The sequence below is a fragment of the Agelaius phoeniceus genome, chromosome 18 (genome assembly GCF_051311805.1).
Source record: "Agelaius phoeniceus isolate bAgePho1 chromosome 18, bAgePho1.hap1, whole genome shotgun sequence".
NCBI classification, from domain to species: Eukaryota; Metazoa; Chordata; class Aves; order Passeriformes; family Icteridae; genus Agelaius; species Agelaius phoeniceus.
Genome location: NC_135282.1, coordinates 12,728,342 through 12,745,624, shown reverse-complemented (window position 1 = coordinate 12,745,624; position 17,283 = coordinate 12,728,342). Strand labels below are relative to the sequence as shown.

Here is a 17,283-nt window from a genome sequence, read left to right as displayed (position 1 = left end):
GAAAAAAAGAAAATTCAAATATAACAATTAAAAAAAAAAATCAAAGCTATCAGGTGAAAACACTTCAAAGAGAGGTGTTTCTACTCTGTCAGACCACAGCAACCTGGCTGCAGAGAGTTCAGAAATGTCCTCACATTAAATTCCAAGCCAAGCCACTCTGTGATATGGCAGGTGAGTTTTCTTCTCACCGCCTCCAATTTTGGCTCATCTGCTCTTTGTCAGGGGACAGACAAGTATTTGAAAAGCCTGAACTTAGAGACCCACAGAAGAGCAGAAGTCAGCTTTGACAACAGCAGTTTTAGTTGGAGAAGACACCAAAGGCTGCTGGATGCAGGTGAAACTCCAGACAGGTTCCAGCTGCAGCACATGCAGCACTAGGAGTGGAAAGGTCTCCAAGCAAAGGTCTCCAGGCCAACCAGGATGCATCAAGCACAACTTCCCAGCAGCTCATCTCTGTGTGCTGAAGCCTCCATGACAGCAATGAACAGCAAAGCTTCCCCAGGTACACATTGAGGTCAATTATGGCTCCCAGAGATGAGGTCAGCCAGCCACAGCCACGGCTCCCTCCTGTCCTCATCCACTCCCAGGGGGAGCAGGGACAGCCAGGCTGCTGGGCCCCTCTAACTGCTGCAGAGAACATCCCAGGGAAATGCTTTCCACCAATTCCAAGCCTAGAAATACCAAGGAAACTTTCCACCAATTCCAGACCTAGTGGCAGCCACTTCCATGAGTAGCCTTGGACTTACACTCATTTTGAATGGACACAGTGATACCATGAGAGTGACAGGACAGAGCTAAATGGTGAATCAGTGCTAGACTGGATCCTTCTGACATCTCCTCTACAAAACTGAGGCCTCACTTCAAAAGCACCTGAAGTTCCTTTACTCAGGCAGCATCTTGTGTAGGATGTGGAAGGTATTAACACTCCACAGCCATAGTTCCAGCAGTACAGTTTAAATAAATTGTTCTTAATCTCTGTGTCCCCACTCTTGTTGTTACAGTTACTTTAATCCACCCTTCAGTTTCACTCAACTCTTCAATACTTTCAACTCCTATTCCTAGCAACTGAAAAACCAAAAATCAGTATTCTGGTAGTCTACCCTTGACCTAGACAGTGCTAAACTCTACATGACAGGGAAGATACTCAAGGGAAGATCTGATTTTCCATCTGTTCTTTGAAATCCTGCCACCACTGTACAGAAACCCCAAAAAATCCGAATCCTACTTGCCCAGAACAGTCAAACCTCAGAGGAACTGAGGAGTCAGACTCACAGGGCCTGCGAGTCTTATGATGCACATGAGCCCTGTGTGAGAGGCTGCCCTCAGGGTGAGCTGGGGAGGTGCCCTGCAGTCAATCCTGCCTTTGCTCTGCTCTCCAAGGACACTCAGGAAGCCAACCAAGAGCATCTTGTCTTCACTGACTCCATGTCAACTACACAGACAGGATTTCTGCCCTCTCCTCCCTCAGGTGCCTGGCAGCAGCTCCCCCCAGGCACTTCCACCAGCAGAAAAAGCAGCATTGGAGAAAACAAGTCTCATTTTGTCAGGAGTCTGCCTTTTCCTGGCTGATAGAGAAGTCAAAACCCTCCTTTAAAAGTACAGGGGAAAAGAAACTATTTTTATTTGTCCTTTCAGGTAACACCACAGAATTAATGCTTTGATTACAGCCCTCGTTTGCAGTCCCAAACTTGGAGAAGCAAATGAGGCCCACAAAAGGGCAACACAAAACTGTTCTACCAGAGTTTCTATAAATAATGTCTATACCAGTGCACAAATCTCTGGTATTCGAAAGAAAAACTACAAAGACTTAATTATGGCAATGCAGCAGCCTTCCTCCACAAATTCAACCTGGTGTATTACTTCCCCCCATACTGATTACATGTTCCAGAAACTAAACCTCAGAGTACCAGAACAATCCAAAATACTTAGAGACTATTAGACTTGTATATACAAAAGACTTCATCATACAGACAGGCACCCTAGAGATTTAATTCATGCTACTTTGTTTTCAGAAATCTCAGTTAAAGAAAGATTTATACCATTTTCACTGGTTTTCCCTGATGAAAATCTTTCTTGAAATAGGGTACAAGAGCCTGTGGTAGAAGTCTTAGCCATGGGCTGGTGTGAAGGGAGAAACACATCCAGCAAGCAAAGTTACTGGGACAATGATGTCCACTTGAAAAGTAGGCAGCAGAAATTAGAGTGGGAAAAGTCTTTTTCAATTCCTATCTCAGTAAGGGCTGAACCAAGCAGGACCTGAGAGGTGAAATCTGGTATATGTGCTAGAGATAGGCCCAGTAAAGAAGAACTTCAGTTCTGAAATTAACCCCAGACAAGGTCACTCTGCAGATGATGTAGGAGTTTTTGGAATAAAATTGAAAGGAGGGGAGCACAGAACACACAGCTTGAGATCAACACACACAGGATGGAAAAAGATAGTTAAATATCAAAGTAACAGAATACAATCTTTCCCACATGCCTTCTAGACCATGCTCTGGAAGCTCTGAGCCTCATGGCAGCCTTCCCTGCTGTCCAGTCCCAGAAGCCCAAAGCTTGAACATTCCCTGTTATGGCTCTGAAGAACACCCCCCAGTCAGGGGCTGCTCTGTTCTGGCTGCCCTTTGGAAAGCCCAGCTCTTCCCAAGTGGCCAGGGACTAACACCAAGTTTCTGATTTCATTCCAGCTTCAAGCAGATTCCACAGGTGACAGGATAACTGCCCCAGCTAAGCTCATCCAGCACTGGGTTCTAAGGCTTCACCAGACACACAATCAACTCTGAAGCTGATCCCCTGCACGCTGCAGGATCAGGTGGTGAACAAGCACTGCCACAGAAGGCAGGGACAGCATCAGCCCCAGCACACCTGGGATGAAGCTCTCTGCAGCAAGCCCAGCCCCATTTCCATCGTGGTTTGTCAGCCCATCACAATGAATGCTGCAAACAACAGCCAGATGTGCTGAGCAAGGCAAAGAACAACTTGCTTTGCTTGTCACCTCCCAGGGCTCCTCCAAGCCTCAGTTCCTTTGATGTTCTGCCCTCCTTCAACTAACACCCAGCTGCAAAGTTGCATTTTGAAGTATTTCCAATTCAGCATTTTGGTTCAATTTCTCTTTAAAAAGAGGGCTGATACTGCTTAGGATCTATCTGCTTGTGTTCCTGAGGACACATTTCATTACTGGCATGAGTGGTTATGTACAACTGCCTGCCCCCAAGCCAGCCCACCAATGCTGCTTTACAGCTCTTCACTGCATTCCTAATCAAGAGGAAAAATAATGGATTTACTACTCCAAAATCAACTTCCACTGCAGTCTTGCTCAAGGTAATAATTTTTCAGAAATGGCAATAATTCAATACAGCAGCTTGGATAAGTTTAGTTACAGTATCCCTGAACAAGGAACAACCAGCTCAAGTCTTCTGAAATCCAGCTCCCCCAAGGAAGGCCAAGAACACCCTATTTAGGAAGTCTTTTGTAGAGCCTGGGCTTTCCCCCCCATCCTTATCAGTCTGGAAGAGTTCCACCACCACCATGATAGCTCTTACAATGCCATTAGCTGCCTCACTCAGGCATGTGCACACACAAATTCCAAAAAAACTTCCAGATGGATCTTACCATGGTTACCTTGTTGCAACTATTTTCAGCATTAATACCCATGAGGAGGAGCAGTGCCTCTGAAGGATCCAGCTGCCCCAGAAGTCCTACAGAGCACCCATCCAGTTACCAGCTTAACCTGCAGCCACACTCACTGTCAAAACAACTGCTGCTTTCCAGACTCCACCTGAAGATTCCAAGTCTGAGGAGCTTCAGAAGACAAACCAAAGCCAGGCATCAGCAACTTTGTTTTAGGTGAAGCCTTTACAAACAGTGCTTCCTGCTGGACACCCACAACTCCAGAAACAGCTTTTCCATTTCAACCAACATTCCAGAAAGTCGCCTGTTTGCCCGCCCTCCCTTCCTCCCCAGCTCACTTTGCATGGCTCTGCAGGCCCAAGCCTCACTTCCAGGTGCACACTGGGACTTCCTGAAGGAGAACAGAGCACCTGAGGCTCAGAGCAGCACAACCTGACACCTCGTAACACACTCAATGTCAGAGATACCACTGCCTGCAACAAGATCACGCTGCAGTTCTTCCCTGCTACTACAGACTCATTCCTCCCTGTGGCTCTGAGCAGCAGGGATGGACTCGAGGCCTTCCTTAAGGGATGACACATTGCCCCTGGAAAACCTACAGCCAGCTGGGGCTCACCTCCCTGACACCACTACCAGAAACTATGAAGCAGGTGAGGGGAACAAGTCAGGGAGACTCACACTCCATCTACCCTTCTGTGGTACCAAGTCCATTCTGTCAGTGCTTCTCAGCTGCTCAAAGCCAAGAGACAAAGTTGGGGCTGTTTTGCTAAAGCTGCTCTCCAAATAAGGCCAGCTGACACCAAAGGAGGCTGTGGTTTGTGACCTCTGCCCATCCCACAAGCAGCTGACACGTTTGCAATGTACACAGCAATGTCTGGGGCTAAGGCATCCAAGGTAGAAGCTGGAAGGCAGCAGGAGCTGAGGGCTCCAGCTCTTTGCTGGGCATAGTAAACAGCTCCAGTAAAATGTCAGTACTTCCAATAATTCAGTTGCCACTGACTTCACTTTCAGGTCTTCACTCTGTCACCAACTTCACTTTGAGGTCTTTCAAGCAAACCACTCAGTCGCCCTGAAATTCTGAAGCACCACGAAGACAGATATACTTGCCTTTAAACAATCCAGTTCTTCACAGGAATTACAGCACAAACTGAGCCCTAAGCATATCCCTAAAGTTTTCCTGACAGCACTGGGAAGTTACAGCACCAATATCTAGAAGAGGGCTGAAGTTCCAAGACATGAAGCTCATTTCTCAGAGTTTAAAACCCACATGGGATGTCACAGGCAGATCTGTACACCACCAGCTACTCAGGCTGGAGACAAATGCAGAACAGTTGCAGTTATTTCTGAGGCCATTCAGTACCTAACAGGTTATTTTGAGAGAAACATGACATTGCTTTCATTCAGCCAGTGAAAGCTACTATAAAACACAGGCATGTTTAAGTATCTGGGGGTTTCATTCTGGTTCACAGGATTTGATAAGCACTAATCTGGCTGTTTGGAGTCACGTGCTCTGAAGCCATCATCCACACCAACTGGAAGAGCCCTATCCTGTTGTATCCAGTTACAATTCCCAGTAGGAAGCCACCAGAGCAGGAACAGCCTTCACAGCCCTTTGAGCTGTGCAGGTGAAGGATCTCAAGCTCCATGCTGGATGCCAAGGCAGTTCCTCCTCCACAGAGACAATTCCTCTTCCCTGGCCCATCAGACCTGCCAGGCTCCTGCCTGTTACTCCAGCAGCCCAAAGATCCCCTTCTCCTAAGTTACTCCTTTTTTCCAGGTTACTTGCCAGCAAAGCACTGCACAGCCACGTTCCTCCTACTCCTGCAAGCTGACAACATACTTCTCTCCATCATCCTGGCTTGCATGTAGGTGGAATGAGATCTGAGATAAAATATTGTAGCCTCTATTTCAGAAGCCTGGGCAGGCTCCATTTCTGTCTCCTCCAGCTGCAGATGGCCATTTTTATGGAAAATAAATAAATAAAATGAAATGAGAGCTTATCAAGCTGACCTATTCCACTTTTGTGGTATCATCTGTGGGTTGCATGGCTTGATCCTTGAGCAGGTTAACATTGATATTTTAATAATTGCAAGTGCAGACAGTTGATGCATAGATACTAACAGTACCCCAGATAGGCACCTATAGCACTGCCAGTGAGAGAATTCAGCCTGGCTCTCCATTTATCATTCCTATAACCTGAAGTGGGACAAGAGCACCTTTCAGTGCAGAGATATATCACTGCTGGTGCACCTCTGCCCTTCCCCAAGCTCCAAAGCAGGCACAGAACCTGTCACTGAAACACTTCAGAACCTCACGCCCCGCCTTCACTTATCTGCACAAAGTTTCAACACTTACAGCCCAGTATTTCCTGTGCTAGGAAAGAAAGCACCACTTCTATCTCTCAAGCCCACTGTAATCAGTAACAGCTGAAGCAAAGCAGGTATCAGATGTCAGCCTCCTCCCCTCCAGTTTACAAGCACTCCTTCATAAAACCTCCTTCATCTCCACCAAAAAAGTTCATTTCCTAATACCACATGCTTTAGCAGCAGACAAAAGGCATCTCAGTTCTTTATCTGAAACTCAGAGCATGACAGGTACTACAACAAACCTGTCACAGCTCCTTCCGTCACGCTGCCAACCCTTCCCAGCAGACTCACCTTCATAGTATAAATAATATAAATATGCTTTTATATTCACCAGAAAGCCAAGCTGTGCTTCCACTCAGCACTACCTGACATGATTCACTAGCCAAGTTCTTTCCTTCTAAAAGAAAGCTTTATTGCACATGGCTACATCACACAAGAAAACAAACAGGTGAAGCACACAGAAAAGTGCCTACAAGACCTGAAGTCTGCAAGAGTTACAAGCTCACACCCAACCTTCCCACAGTAAGGGAAGTGTGCACAGAAAGGAAAAAAATCAGTTTCCTGTACAAAGTTGTGAAGAAACACCAGGTCTCATCTGCTGATCAAGAAAACATTGTCTAAAAGAGCAAGAGCAGGAACAACTTCAATGCACAAACTTAAACTCCACGTTGTGGGGCAAAGCACTTACCGGGGAAGGGCAACATCTGCTCACATCCCAGCGAAAGAACAGGACTGTTAAAAGGAACACGGGGAAGAGGCGTAATTAAAGCCCCAAAACCATAGAAATATAAAGTCTTAACAAGTCCCACTTAGAAAAGGAACAGGAATTTCGCCCGCACGCATAAGGGCAGCTGAACTCTGCTGACACCACAGCCCCAGCGCCGGAGCAGCCGAGCAGGGGCCGGCGGCTGCCAGCGGCACGGGACGATCCCCGGCCGGGCTCGGCGAGGACCGTGCACCCCAACGGGCGGGGCGGGGGCCGGCAGTGTCGGGCGAGGCCCGCAGGCCTCGGGCAGTAGGAGCCCCTCTGCCCCGGGGAGCCCACCCTGGCCCGGCCGCTCGAACCCGGCAGCGCAGGGCCCGGCCCCGGGCCGCCCGGCATCGCCGCTCGCCCGGGGACGAGAGGCCGCCGCACCGCGGCCGCGGAGCCGGGCCGCCTTCTCCTCCTCCGGCCGGCCGTGCCGTGCCGAGCGGAGCGGAGCAGAGCAGAGCGGGGCCGAGGGCGCCGTGCCGGCCCCGCCGCCGCCCCTCACCCGCAGCCGAGGGGGCGTGTGCGGCCCTCAGTGACAGCGCGGCCGCGCTCCGCCAGGCCCCGGCGCGGCGGGCCGGCCCTCCCCGCTGCAGGACAAGGGGCACCCCGGCGGGTCCTTACCGCTGGGCAGGGCATGGCGCGGAGCCCCCGCCCGTGCCGGGGCGCGGCGTCCTGCCGGGGCCGGGGTCGCTGCGGGCTCGGGGCCGCCGTCGCCGCCTCACGGACACAACAACATGGCGGCCGCGCGGCCTCCTCCCTCCTCCCCCCGCGGGGCGGGGCCGGCGCGCGCCGCTCCCGCCCTCCACCCTGAGGGGAGGGGAGGGAAGGGGGGGGCGGCCCCGGCCCGCGCTGAGGGGACCGCGGGGTCACGGAATCGGGGAATCACGGAATCGGGGAATCACGGAATCGGGGAATCACGGATTCGCGGCGCCACCAAGGCTGGAAGATCATCTACTGGTTTAAGAGCATCTACTGGTTTAACTTCGTCTCTTCCAACCGTCAGCCCAGCACCGTCACTGTAACCCCTAAATCACCACCCCACATCACCCAGCGACAGACGCCTCTCGAAGGCACCGAGAGAGGGTGACTCCACCACCCTCCACACCTCCCTGGGCAGCCCCTTCCGAGGTCTGACCGCCCGGACGGTGAAAAGTTTTTTCTAATCTGTAACGTGGCGGCCCCGCTGGCCTCAGCGCTCGCCGTGCCCTCAGGAGGCGGCTGCCATCCCTCGGCCCCTCCGAGCATGGGAGGCAGGGCCGACAGGAGTGAGTAAGGGACTGAGCATCTCCCTGAGGAGCAGACACTGCCGGAGCCGGGCCTGGCTAGTCTGGAGAAGGGAAAATTCAGAGGGGATCTCATCGATCCGTGCAAATATCTCCAAGGGGTGTCAGAGGATAGTACCAGATTGCTTTCAGTGGTGCCCAGAGACAGAACGAGGAGCAATGGCCATAAAGTAAAACACAAGAAATTCTACCTCAACATGAGGAAGAGCTATCCATTGAGCAGAGCACTGGATCAGCTGCCCAGGGAGGGCATGGAGACCCCCTCTCTGGAATAATCCAAACCCTGGACGTATTCCTGTGTCACCTGCTCAAGGTAACCATGTCCAGGGGGTTGGACTGGATGATCTCCAGAGGTCCCAGCTGTTCTGTGATTCTGTGAAGCCAACTTGCCCGTTATTCCCCTGTGAGGTCTATAAGCCTGGCACTGAATGAGCGAGGCTGTGGAACAGGCAGGGTCTCAGCAGAGGTTTGGCAGCCATCTCGTATTGTGAGTCAGGTAACAGTGGAAGTGTGTGCTGAGGGGGGCTGAGGTGTGTGTTCCCACACCTCACTGCCATCCATCCTCCTCAGGATCCTCAAAAATCCCTGGAGAAACACCCTGTTCCATTATAACCTGGGATTAGCTCAGTTGGTCAGGGCAGTGCCACTAACACAAAGGCTGTGGGTTCAATCCCTGTAAGGGCCATTCATTTAAGGTTTGGACTTGAAGATCCTCGTGGACATGGACTCAGATTATTCTGTGATCTACAGAAGCCATTCTGGTGTGCTAGTTCTTCTGGCCTCAGATTATTCTGTGATCTACAGAAGCCATTCTGGTGTGCAAGTTCTTCTGGCTGATGTTCCCAGCGTTGCTTTGGTGAAATTCAGCTCAGCTGTGGGAACATGTGTGGCCCCACGCCACCAGGCCATGCACTGTCCAAGCCACCCTGCACAGCCCATGGCCCCTAAAGCATGAGGTAACGGGGAGCTGGGAGCCAGCATGAGGCTGGACTGCCAAAAACCACATGGAACTGAGAGACTGAGATAAAGCAAAAGGCCTGTGAGCATTAAGCTACAGAAAACACAGGAAAGCTGGAGAGCGGCAGCAGTGTTGGAGGTGGCAGGGACGCTGCTGGTTCCAAAATGAAGCTCTAGCTAAGCCTTGTGCAATGGAGCTCCTTTCCAGCAGCAAGATTTATATCTGGGCTTTGTTGCAACTGTGATGGATCGTTAATGTTTTATTTTTATACGTATCTTTAATTTACAATACCATATGTAGGTCAGGTTGTACTTTTGCGGGAGATTTCCACCTGCTCCTCATGTTTGCCTTGATCTGAAATGAAATGCTTGCAAGTAGCTATAAAATGCACTCCTAAATTATCCCCAGGACTCTCCCTCTGAGTCCAAGGCTAGTCATTGTAACAGATGGACTTCAGTCTGTCATTAGGTCATGTCTAAGCTGCAAGGAGCATAAGCGTTCAGAGGGAACAATGCAAAATACAGAAGCCTGTGTCTTCACACTCAGATATGAGCCACACTGTGAGCTGTGTTCGGGTTTGGCTCCCTTGGTCAGGGACAGCAAACATTTGAAAGGGAGTTAATCAGCCCCTCTGAAGGGATTTTTTCCAACAACAAGCCATCATCTGAATGCAAATGTGATCTGAATGTCAATATGTACTTTCAGAGGAACTTTGGAAGAAATACAGGTAACTGAAGGGAAAAACAGGATTCCTGGCCTGTTTACACCCAAAAGGAATGAAAATATGTAGAGCCAGTAGAGCTGTAGCTGAAAAGGATGTGTGTTGACAGCATCAGCAAGCAAAATATGAATTTTGAGAAGTCCCTGTTAAATGTTGCCTTTTGCAGTGTGCCTGGAGGGAGATCAAATGTGACCTACTTTGGGAAGCTGGATCCTGGAGACCTGGGGCTCCTGTACAGCAGAACCTGCTGGGTGCTCCTTCTGGTCCTTAAAGAGGGGGAAATCCTGCAGTGCCCTCCCTGTGACAGGAAAAGCTGGCACTTCCAGCTGCTTGTTATATTTGTACATTTTATCTTTACCAATCTGGTCACATACAGTGCACGGAGACATTCCGTGTCTTGTGTCCCAAACCTCTCTGCATCTTGTGTTCCAGTCTATTCTTTAGTACATGGCTCAGTACTTCTATTTTCCATGATGATCAGAGCAAAGGATAAGAATTACTTTATGGAAATGGAAATTACTGGACCCAAAGGGAGAGCAAGGCCTCTGAGAACCTGACACACAGCTCAGGGAACGAGGTGTTCCCAACCCAGAATCCTGAAGGACCTGCAGTGTATCCTCCCTCATCCAGTACAGGGGTTTTAATGTGGGGGGTGGAGGGTGGTAATGAATTATGGAGGAACTCCTGAAGCACTGGCTGGTTTTAAGCTGGAGGAAGTAAAGTAACACACCTGTTAGTGTGACCTCAAGAGCATTAAAAGCTTAAAATATAAAATAAAAAGGAAAAAGTTGGGGACAGGCAAGTAAGTTTAAAAATGTAAAATAAAAATGTGATGTGTCTTTGCATACATAAAGATTGATTGCTTTTAACTAAGATTATACCCTTGATAATTGTTTCCTAGACATGGATGTATAATAGATGCATTAACTTATTCAGTAAATTAGTGGAAATCAGGTCCATAAAAAAGATAGCTAGGTGGAAAAGGTAGGGAAGTCACCTCAAACATGCACCAGCTGTGGATGCACCAAGGGAATTTGTGAGATTACAAAGGGAAGAATGGCCAGAAAGTGCCTGGATTCCCATGTTCCCCCCAGGTAGCCTCACCTCCCTGGATCCCAGGACCACAGCCTGGCCCGTGTGTGCTTTTGCTCTTGCACAATATTTTTCAGACAGGCCTTGGAACAAAAGGTAGGAGGGAGCTGATGGCATTTGCTGATGGCACAAAGCTGGGAGGCACTGGCTGTGCAGCAGGAATAGCTGTACTGCTGGAAGAGCTGGATAACATGGAGTGCTGGCACACTGGAAATGGGATGAAATTTAATAGTGGAAAGTACAAGGTCATGCCCTTGGGAATTGCTAACAAGAATCTCTGCCGCAAGCTGGGAGCTCATCAGTTGGAAATGACAGAAGAAGGGAAAAATCTGGGTGTATTTGTTGATCTCGAGATGACGACAAACTCCCAGTCTGAAGCAGATCTGACAAAAAGCACACACACACAGAGGTATTTCCAGGAGAAGGGGAGTGTTAATGCCATTATAGAAGCCTCTGCTGCAACCTGCTCTGGAATTCTGCATGCAGCTCTGGTCACTTTTAATCAGGGGACACAAATTTAAAATGTGACTGGAAAGTAATTCTAGGCTAATCCTGATTTTTTTTCTTATACAAGGATCTTGAGATCATTTGTTTAGCCAGAAAACCTGAATACAGTTGTTCTTTGTGAAACTTAGGGAGTAAACACAGCAGTAAACACATCTCCCTTAAGAGCAAGGGTGATGTTCCTGTATGAGAAAACAAGTATCCGATGGCCATGAGAAGTCTGGGCTGAAACATGAGAACACCAGGGCTTCCAGCAGCTCAGGTCCCGAGGCTCTGGGTCATCCTTCCCAGAGCTGCTGTCCCCTGATGCCATTGCCACTGACAGCTGACACTAAAAGCCCAGTGAGTCCTTTCCAAACTGTTCTTACCATTTGGGGCACAGCCATGGAGTTACCAACTGGCTTCTTATGGAGAGGAAAGAGGTGCCTGGTGTGGGAAGATATTCCTTGGGCTGCAGTTGCGGGCCAAATGGCACCTGAGAGATTTGCTGTGTCAAAATCTGCACCTGGTGGTGGTGAGGTGAGAGCTTCCTGTCCTGGGTCACCCTGCCCTGGTCCCTCAGATCACCTTTCCAGAGGCTGCTCTGGTGCCCATCCTGCCCAGGGCTGCAGTCCTGGAGCCATCCCCACCTGGAACAGGGAGGAACAGCAAAACCAAAGGTGTGCCAGGTCCTTTCCTGCCCCTGCTACCACTCAGGGCCCTTTAATACACTTTTCTCCTGTGGCCCCAAGAGGCACCTGGCATTTACAGGCTGTTATGATGAAAAACTGATGGCAGGGTTAGATATGTCTTAAAAAAACAGCACACCAAGTCCTGCTTCAGTAAAAACAGTCAGGCCATGGAACACAGGGCACTTTGCTTTCTCAGGGTTCCAAACTGGCTCCCTTGGTCAGTTTTTTTACCCAAAACCAGCTCTCCTCATCCCCATCTCTCTTATTTTGTTTGGGTTTACATATTTTATTATATTTAAATGTTTCATTCATTTTACTCTCCTGAGTTTTTGATGAATGCCTGAAAAGAATGCTGACCCTGACCACAGTATTTACACTGTGTTCCTCCATGTGTAGGTGTTTCCATTCTTCCTGCTCCCACCCAAAAAGGGCTGTTCCATTGTTCATTCAATCCAAGTGGCAGCAGGTGACATTGGGGTCAGCACAGCTTGAGGGCCACCCCTGATTCAAATGTGCCAGGAGAGAGGCACTGCCAGTCATCCTGATGGGGCCCCAAAACAGATGCTCTGACTCATTCCCTTGCAAAGTAGATGAATAATTTGAAAATAATGAGATTTTTATTACATACATATCATTTTGGTCAGAACATTTTGCAAGAGCTTCATTTTAGGATGTTTTTGTCTTGTAATAACCCCATTTTACAACAAGATGTGCCATTAGCGACGCTTCACTGCAGGGAGCAGCGTGAGGACGATGCCTTGGCTGCCCATCAAGATTATCACAGGACTACTCAAACAGGAACACTTGGGGGACTCAGAACTTCAAATTCAGTGGAACAGAGACAACATTTTTGAGCAAACACTGGGAATGGCTTTGGTGTTTCCAGGTAGGAGCACAACTGGCTGGGCCTGGCTCTGCAAGGGTGCCACCTGTGAATCCATTGGGATTGAGGATGTGCCAGGAGCTCAGTGTGGGCAGAATGTCCAGAAATCTTGGTTTATGGATGCTTATATTATTTTCTTTAATGGACTAATAAGCCATATGAGATTATTATTATTAGATTAATACAGCTTCATGTTAGACTCATCATTTTCTCCTATGGATCCAGCCTGGGAGAGTTGGGGGTGTTCACCTGGAGAGGAGAAGGCTCCAGGGACACCTCAGGGCCCCTGCCAGGACCTAAAGGGGCTCCAGGAGAGCTGGAGAGGGACTGGGGACAAGGGATGGAGGGACAGGACACAGGGAATGGCTCCCACTGCCAGAGGGCAGGGATGGATGGGATATTGGGAATCAGGAATTGTTCCCTGGCAGGGTGGGCAGGCCCTGGCACAGGTGCCCAGAGCAGCTGGGGCTGCCCCTGGATCCCTGGCAGTGCCCAAGGCCAGGCTGGACATTGGGACAGTGGGAGGTGTCCCTGCCATGGCACAGGGTGGGAATGGAGTGAACTTTAAGGTCCCTTCCCACTCAAACCATCCCATGACATTGTTTGCTTCATGAGATAAAAAGTAAAAGGTTGAAAGTATTTTCTGCTGAACCTGTCTTTTCTCTGGAAAGGCAAACTGGCACAACTGTAACCTGTGTCATGTGCTGTGTTGCTACAACAAAGCTGCCTGAAAAAAATGCTTTTCATAATAAACCATATCTATTTTCCTTAATAAGCACTTAATCACCTTCCTCCTGAGCTTGGATAATTAGAGAAACAGCAGGCAAAGAGAGGGCAAGAAGCTGTTGGATCAGAGGAGCTGCTTGAAGTATCATTAGAAGATGATATTATTTTAGCTGAATATCTGCAGTGATAATTCCTTCCTATAGACACAGCCTGGTAACCTGCTCAGGGCTCTGCCTGCTGGGAATTCCCACCCACAGGAACTTTCTCCATGAAAACTCCAGAGCTGAGCAGCTCTTGGTTCCTCTGGCCAGGTGGATGCTGTAGCTGCAGCCTCCTGGAGCAATGGGAACTGGGGTTCCTGTTGGTGCTGCAGTGCCACCAGGGCATCAAGGGAGAAGCATCTTGGGTCACCTCTGGTGACTTTCATTAGTGCCCAAAAGAAAAATTATCCTACAATAAGACTTTAGGCTAAGAATAAACTTAGAGGAGGTTAATTGGAGCCTGATGGAAAATTGGAGACATAGTTAATAAATTACTGTGGGATCCATCAGGTCAAGAGTTTAACATGGACACCTTTGGCTTTGTGGCTGCCAGGGATGTGCTGTGGAAGGTGTCATTGTCATTGAGGGGCTCCAGTGTGTCCAGGGCAGGGAACGGAGCTGGGCAGGGGCTGGAGCCCCAGGAGAGGCTGAGGGAGCTGGGAAGGGGCTCAGCCTGGAGCAAAGGAGCCTCAGGGGGGCCCTTGTGGCTCTGCACAGCTCCTGCCAGGAAGGGACAGCCGGGGGGGTCAGGCTGTGCTCCCAGGGAACAGGGACAGGAGCAGAGGGAACGGCCTCAGGCTGGGCCAGGGCAGGGGCAGGGTGGATTTTGGGATAATTCCTTCATTAAAGGGTTGTAAAGCCCTGGACAGGCAGTGGTGGGGTTGCCATCTCTGGGAATGTTCAGAAAATGCATGGATGTGCACTTAGTGACTGGTCTAGTTGCCAATGGGATAATTGGTCAGACTTGGAGGGCTTTTCCAATCTGCATGATTCTGTGATTCTGTGATTCCAAGGTTTGTAACTTCCATTAGTCCTTGATAAGTTAATGTGTATATCGTTAAGATAAAAGGAAAAAAAAGGAAAAAGTAGATCTGGATTGAAATATTGCAAAGCCCAGGGTTATCCTGATTCATGCCTATTACTGTAATTGCATTTCAGCTGCTTTGAACATTTAATGGCCAATTTCTACAACTTTGCAATTTAGTACTGCAGATCTCTTTTTTTTTATTATTATGCTGACATTTTCCTCAGCCATTTTATTACTCTTTCATTTTATTCTATTTTTAAGTCTGTTTAAGAGTGCTGGTCATTCAGGGTTCCCTGGCCCCTCTGACCTGTGTGTGAGCAGCATTAAACCCTCTCTGGTGTCCCTTGGAGAAGCAGGGGGGCAACAGGGGCCTCACCTGGTTTGGGTGTGGGCTGACTCTTGTGTGAGTAGGAGAACAGCTCCCTTTGGGGCTGCACAACAAAGCAGATTCTCTTCCCAGCCCCAGGATGTCATTTGGGACTTTGAGGTGGGATTTGAGCAAAGCCAGAAGCTGTGGAAGCCTTGGTGTTGTTGGGGAAGCTGGACTGCAGCATCCATGATAGCCCAGCAAGGAAAACACACTGACCTCCAGCAGCACATCCCAGGTTTGCTCCAGCCTTCCTGTTCTCCTCCTGGTGCTTTTTGTGTGGCTCAAGATGAAAAAGCTGCTTTTGTGTCTTGCCACCCTCTGAGCAGGGAGCAGCCTCCCCACACAGCCGAAGTCAGGAGGGGATCCTGGGGAGCTGTCACAGCACTGGGACAGCACTGTGGGAACAGGGCACTCGTCCTTGTGACATCTGATCATCCTCTCCCTTACCTTCAGTGCTGAGCAACTTCCTCCTGCCCATGGATCACACCGGGGAAGGAGCCTTTCAATAAAAGCTCATTTTCCAAAGATTTTTTCGTGGAGAAATTCTGCTCCTCCACATCTGATCTGAAGCCTGCTTGCCCTGTACCTTCAGATGGCTCTGGACTGAACCTTGAAAAAAGGATTTTCAGCAGAACCAGCAGCCAGCTGACTTTAATGCTTTGCCTTATCTGTGCAAGACAGGTCAGCAGTTTCCCTGCACATTGAGATCAGAAAGCTGTGATTTCCATTAAGATTTCAGATTTAACTTTTACCATCATGAAGTCTTGAAGGTCTCTGGCACATTGTCACAGGTGAGCAGATGCAGGGGTTTTTTTGCCAGATAAATCTATACGAATAGTGCGTCTGCATATAATTATTTAATTATACAAGTGGAATTAATATCTCCAGTTTTGGGCAGAGGCTCCAACAGCTCACGGTGCTTTAGGAAATCAAATAGGGAATACACAGTTGGTAAGGTTACAAAAAACACCCCAAAAAGAGGAATAGTGACTCAAAACAGCTCGATGACACATTCAAAGCCCACTGAGTCACCTGGCATCTCACCAGCACTGCTCTGAGGAGGGTTGGCACAGGAGGGGACATAAACAGATGCCTTTGCGAGGGAATCATATTTCAGTTGCCAAGTGTTCTCCTCCAGGAAAAAGAATTGGAGCAAACCTTGGACTGACATCACCACTGGGGTTTGGTTCTGGTAGGCTGTTCTGCACAGCATGCTGGTGCTGGGACTCCAGTGCCAAACTCTGACAGGTGCACTGATGTTTGAGAAATAGAAACAATGAATATTTCATTTAAAAATTACTAATTCAACAGAATGGGGGAGATGGCAGGTTCCAGACAGCCCGTGGTGACATTTGCAGTGTGAATCCCTAACACGCAGCTCTGTGTGACGGGAGCAGAGCCCGGCTGTGCTGCTGGCCGGGGGGAGCCCTGGGGTGTGTGGCTCTCTGCTCACTCCCCCGGGGTGTCACGGGCACCCGGTGCCCGCACACCCGCACGGCGGGCAGCGAGAGCCCCGTTTGGCCGGAGTGTGCGGGCACGGAGGGCACCGCGAGCGGGACTCGGTCCAGCCCGTCCCCAAGGAGCCGCACGACACAGCGCACGGCGTGCTTTCTATTTTGGGCCACTTTGCCATCTAAAGCCGGACTCTGGGCTAAGGTTAGCAGGAGTTCCCTCTGGACAAGGAGGAGAACCGAGACCCTTCGGAGCAGAGATTGGTGACGGCTGGAGATCCCCGCAGGCTGGGAAGCGCCCGGTTCCCGGAGTTTCGGCGCGGTGTAAATATGACTGATGGAATGGGTTCTCACTAGCGGTGCTCGTATGAATTGACAGAATTGCCCTTTTCCTGCGCTGTCCGACTGTAATGCACACACACGTCCCCGGGGAGCAAGGAGAAGCCCCAGCCGAGGGAAGCAGTGTGAGGGCTGGGAGGGTCGCTGGCTATGACAGGTTCCTGTCCCCGCTGAACCCATTCCCTGCCCCCGCCTGTGACACTGGATGGGGCAGCGCAGTTAAGTTAAAAAGGTCTCCTTCAAAAGGTGATTTATTGAACCAGCTGGTTTTCCTTCAAAGGAAGAAGAGCTGCAGGCTCCTTCCCCTCGCAGGACAACCCACGGACCGTAACTGCCCCGGCCCCGCGGCTGCGGCCGGTCCGGAGGGCGAGCGGGGCTTTGGGGCTAAACCCGCCCCGTTGCCCCTGCAGCCCGGCCCGAGCCCGGCTCCCGGCCCCCGATCCACAGCCGGCCCCGGCACCTCCCCTGATCCA

At 49.9% G+C, this 17,283-nt stretch overlaps 1 protein-coding gene across 5 annotated transcripts in view; it reads right to left on the bottom strand.

Moving 5' to 3' along the window:
* The window catches only part of MTMR3 (myotubularin related protein 3), a 76,182-nt gene extending 68,658 nt beyond the window's left edge, over positions 1 to 7,524 (bottom strand). For 4 of the 5 annotated variants that reach the window (XM_054645888.2, XM_077187921.1, XM_077187922.1 and 1 more), the window contains exon 1: positions 7,366 to 7,524. The gene's annotated coding sequence lies outside the window, so the exon portion shown is untranslated. Of the gene's footprint in view, positions 1 to 6,681; positions 6,726 to 7,365 lie in introns of all 5 variants that reach the window. The other variant, XM_054645887.2, reaches the window with a different exon arrangement.
* Between the last annotated feature and the right edge of the window lie 9,759 nt (positions 7,525 to 17,283).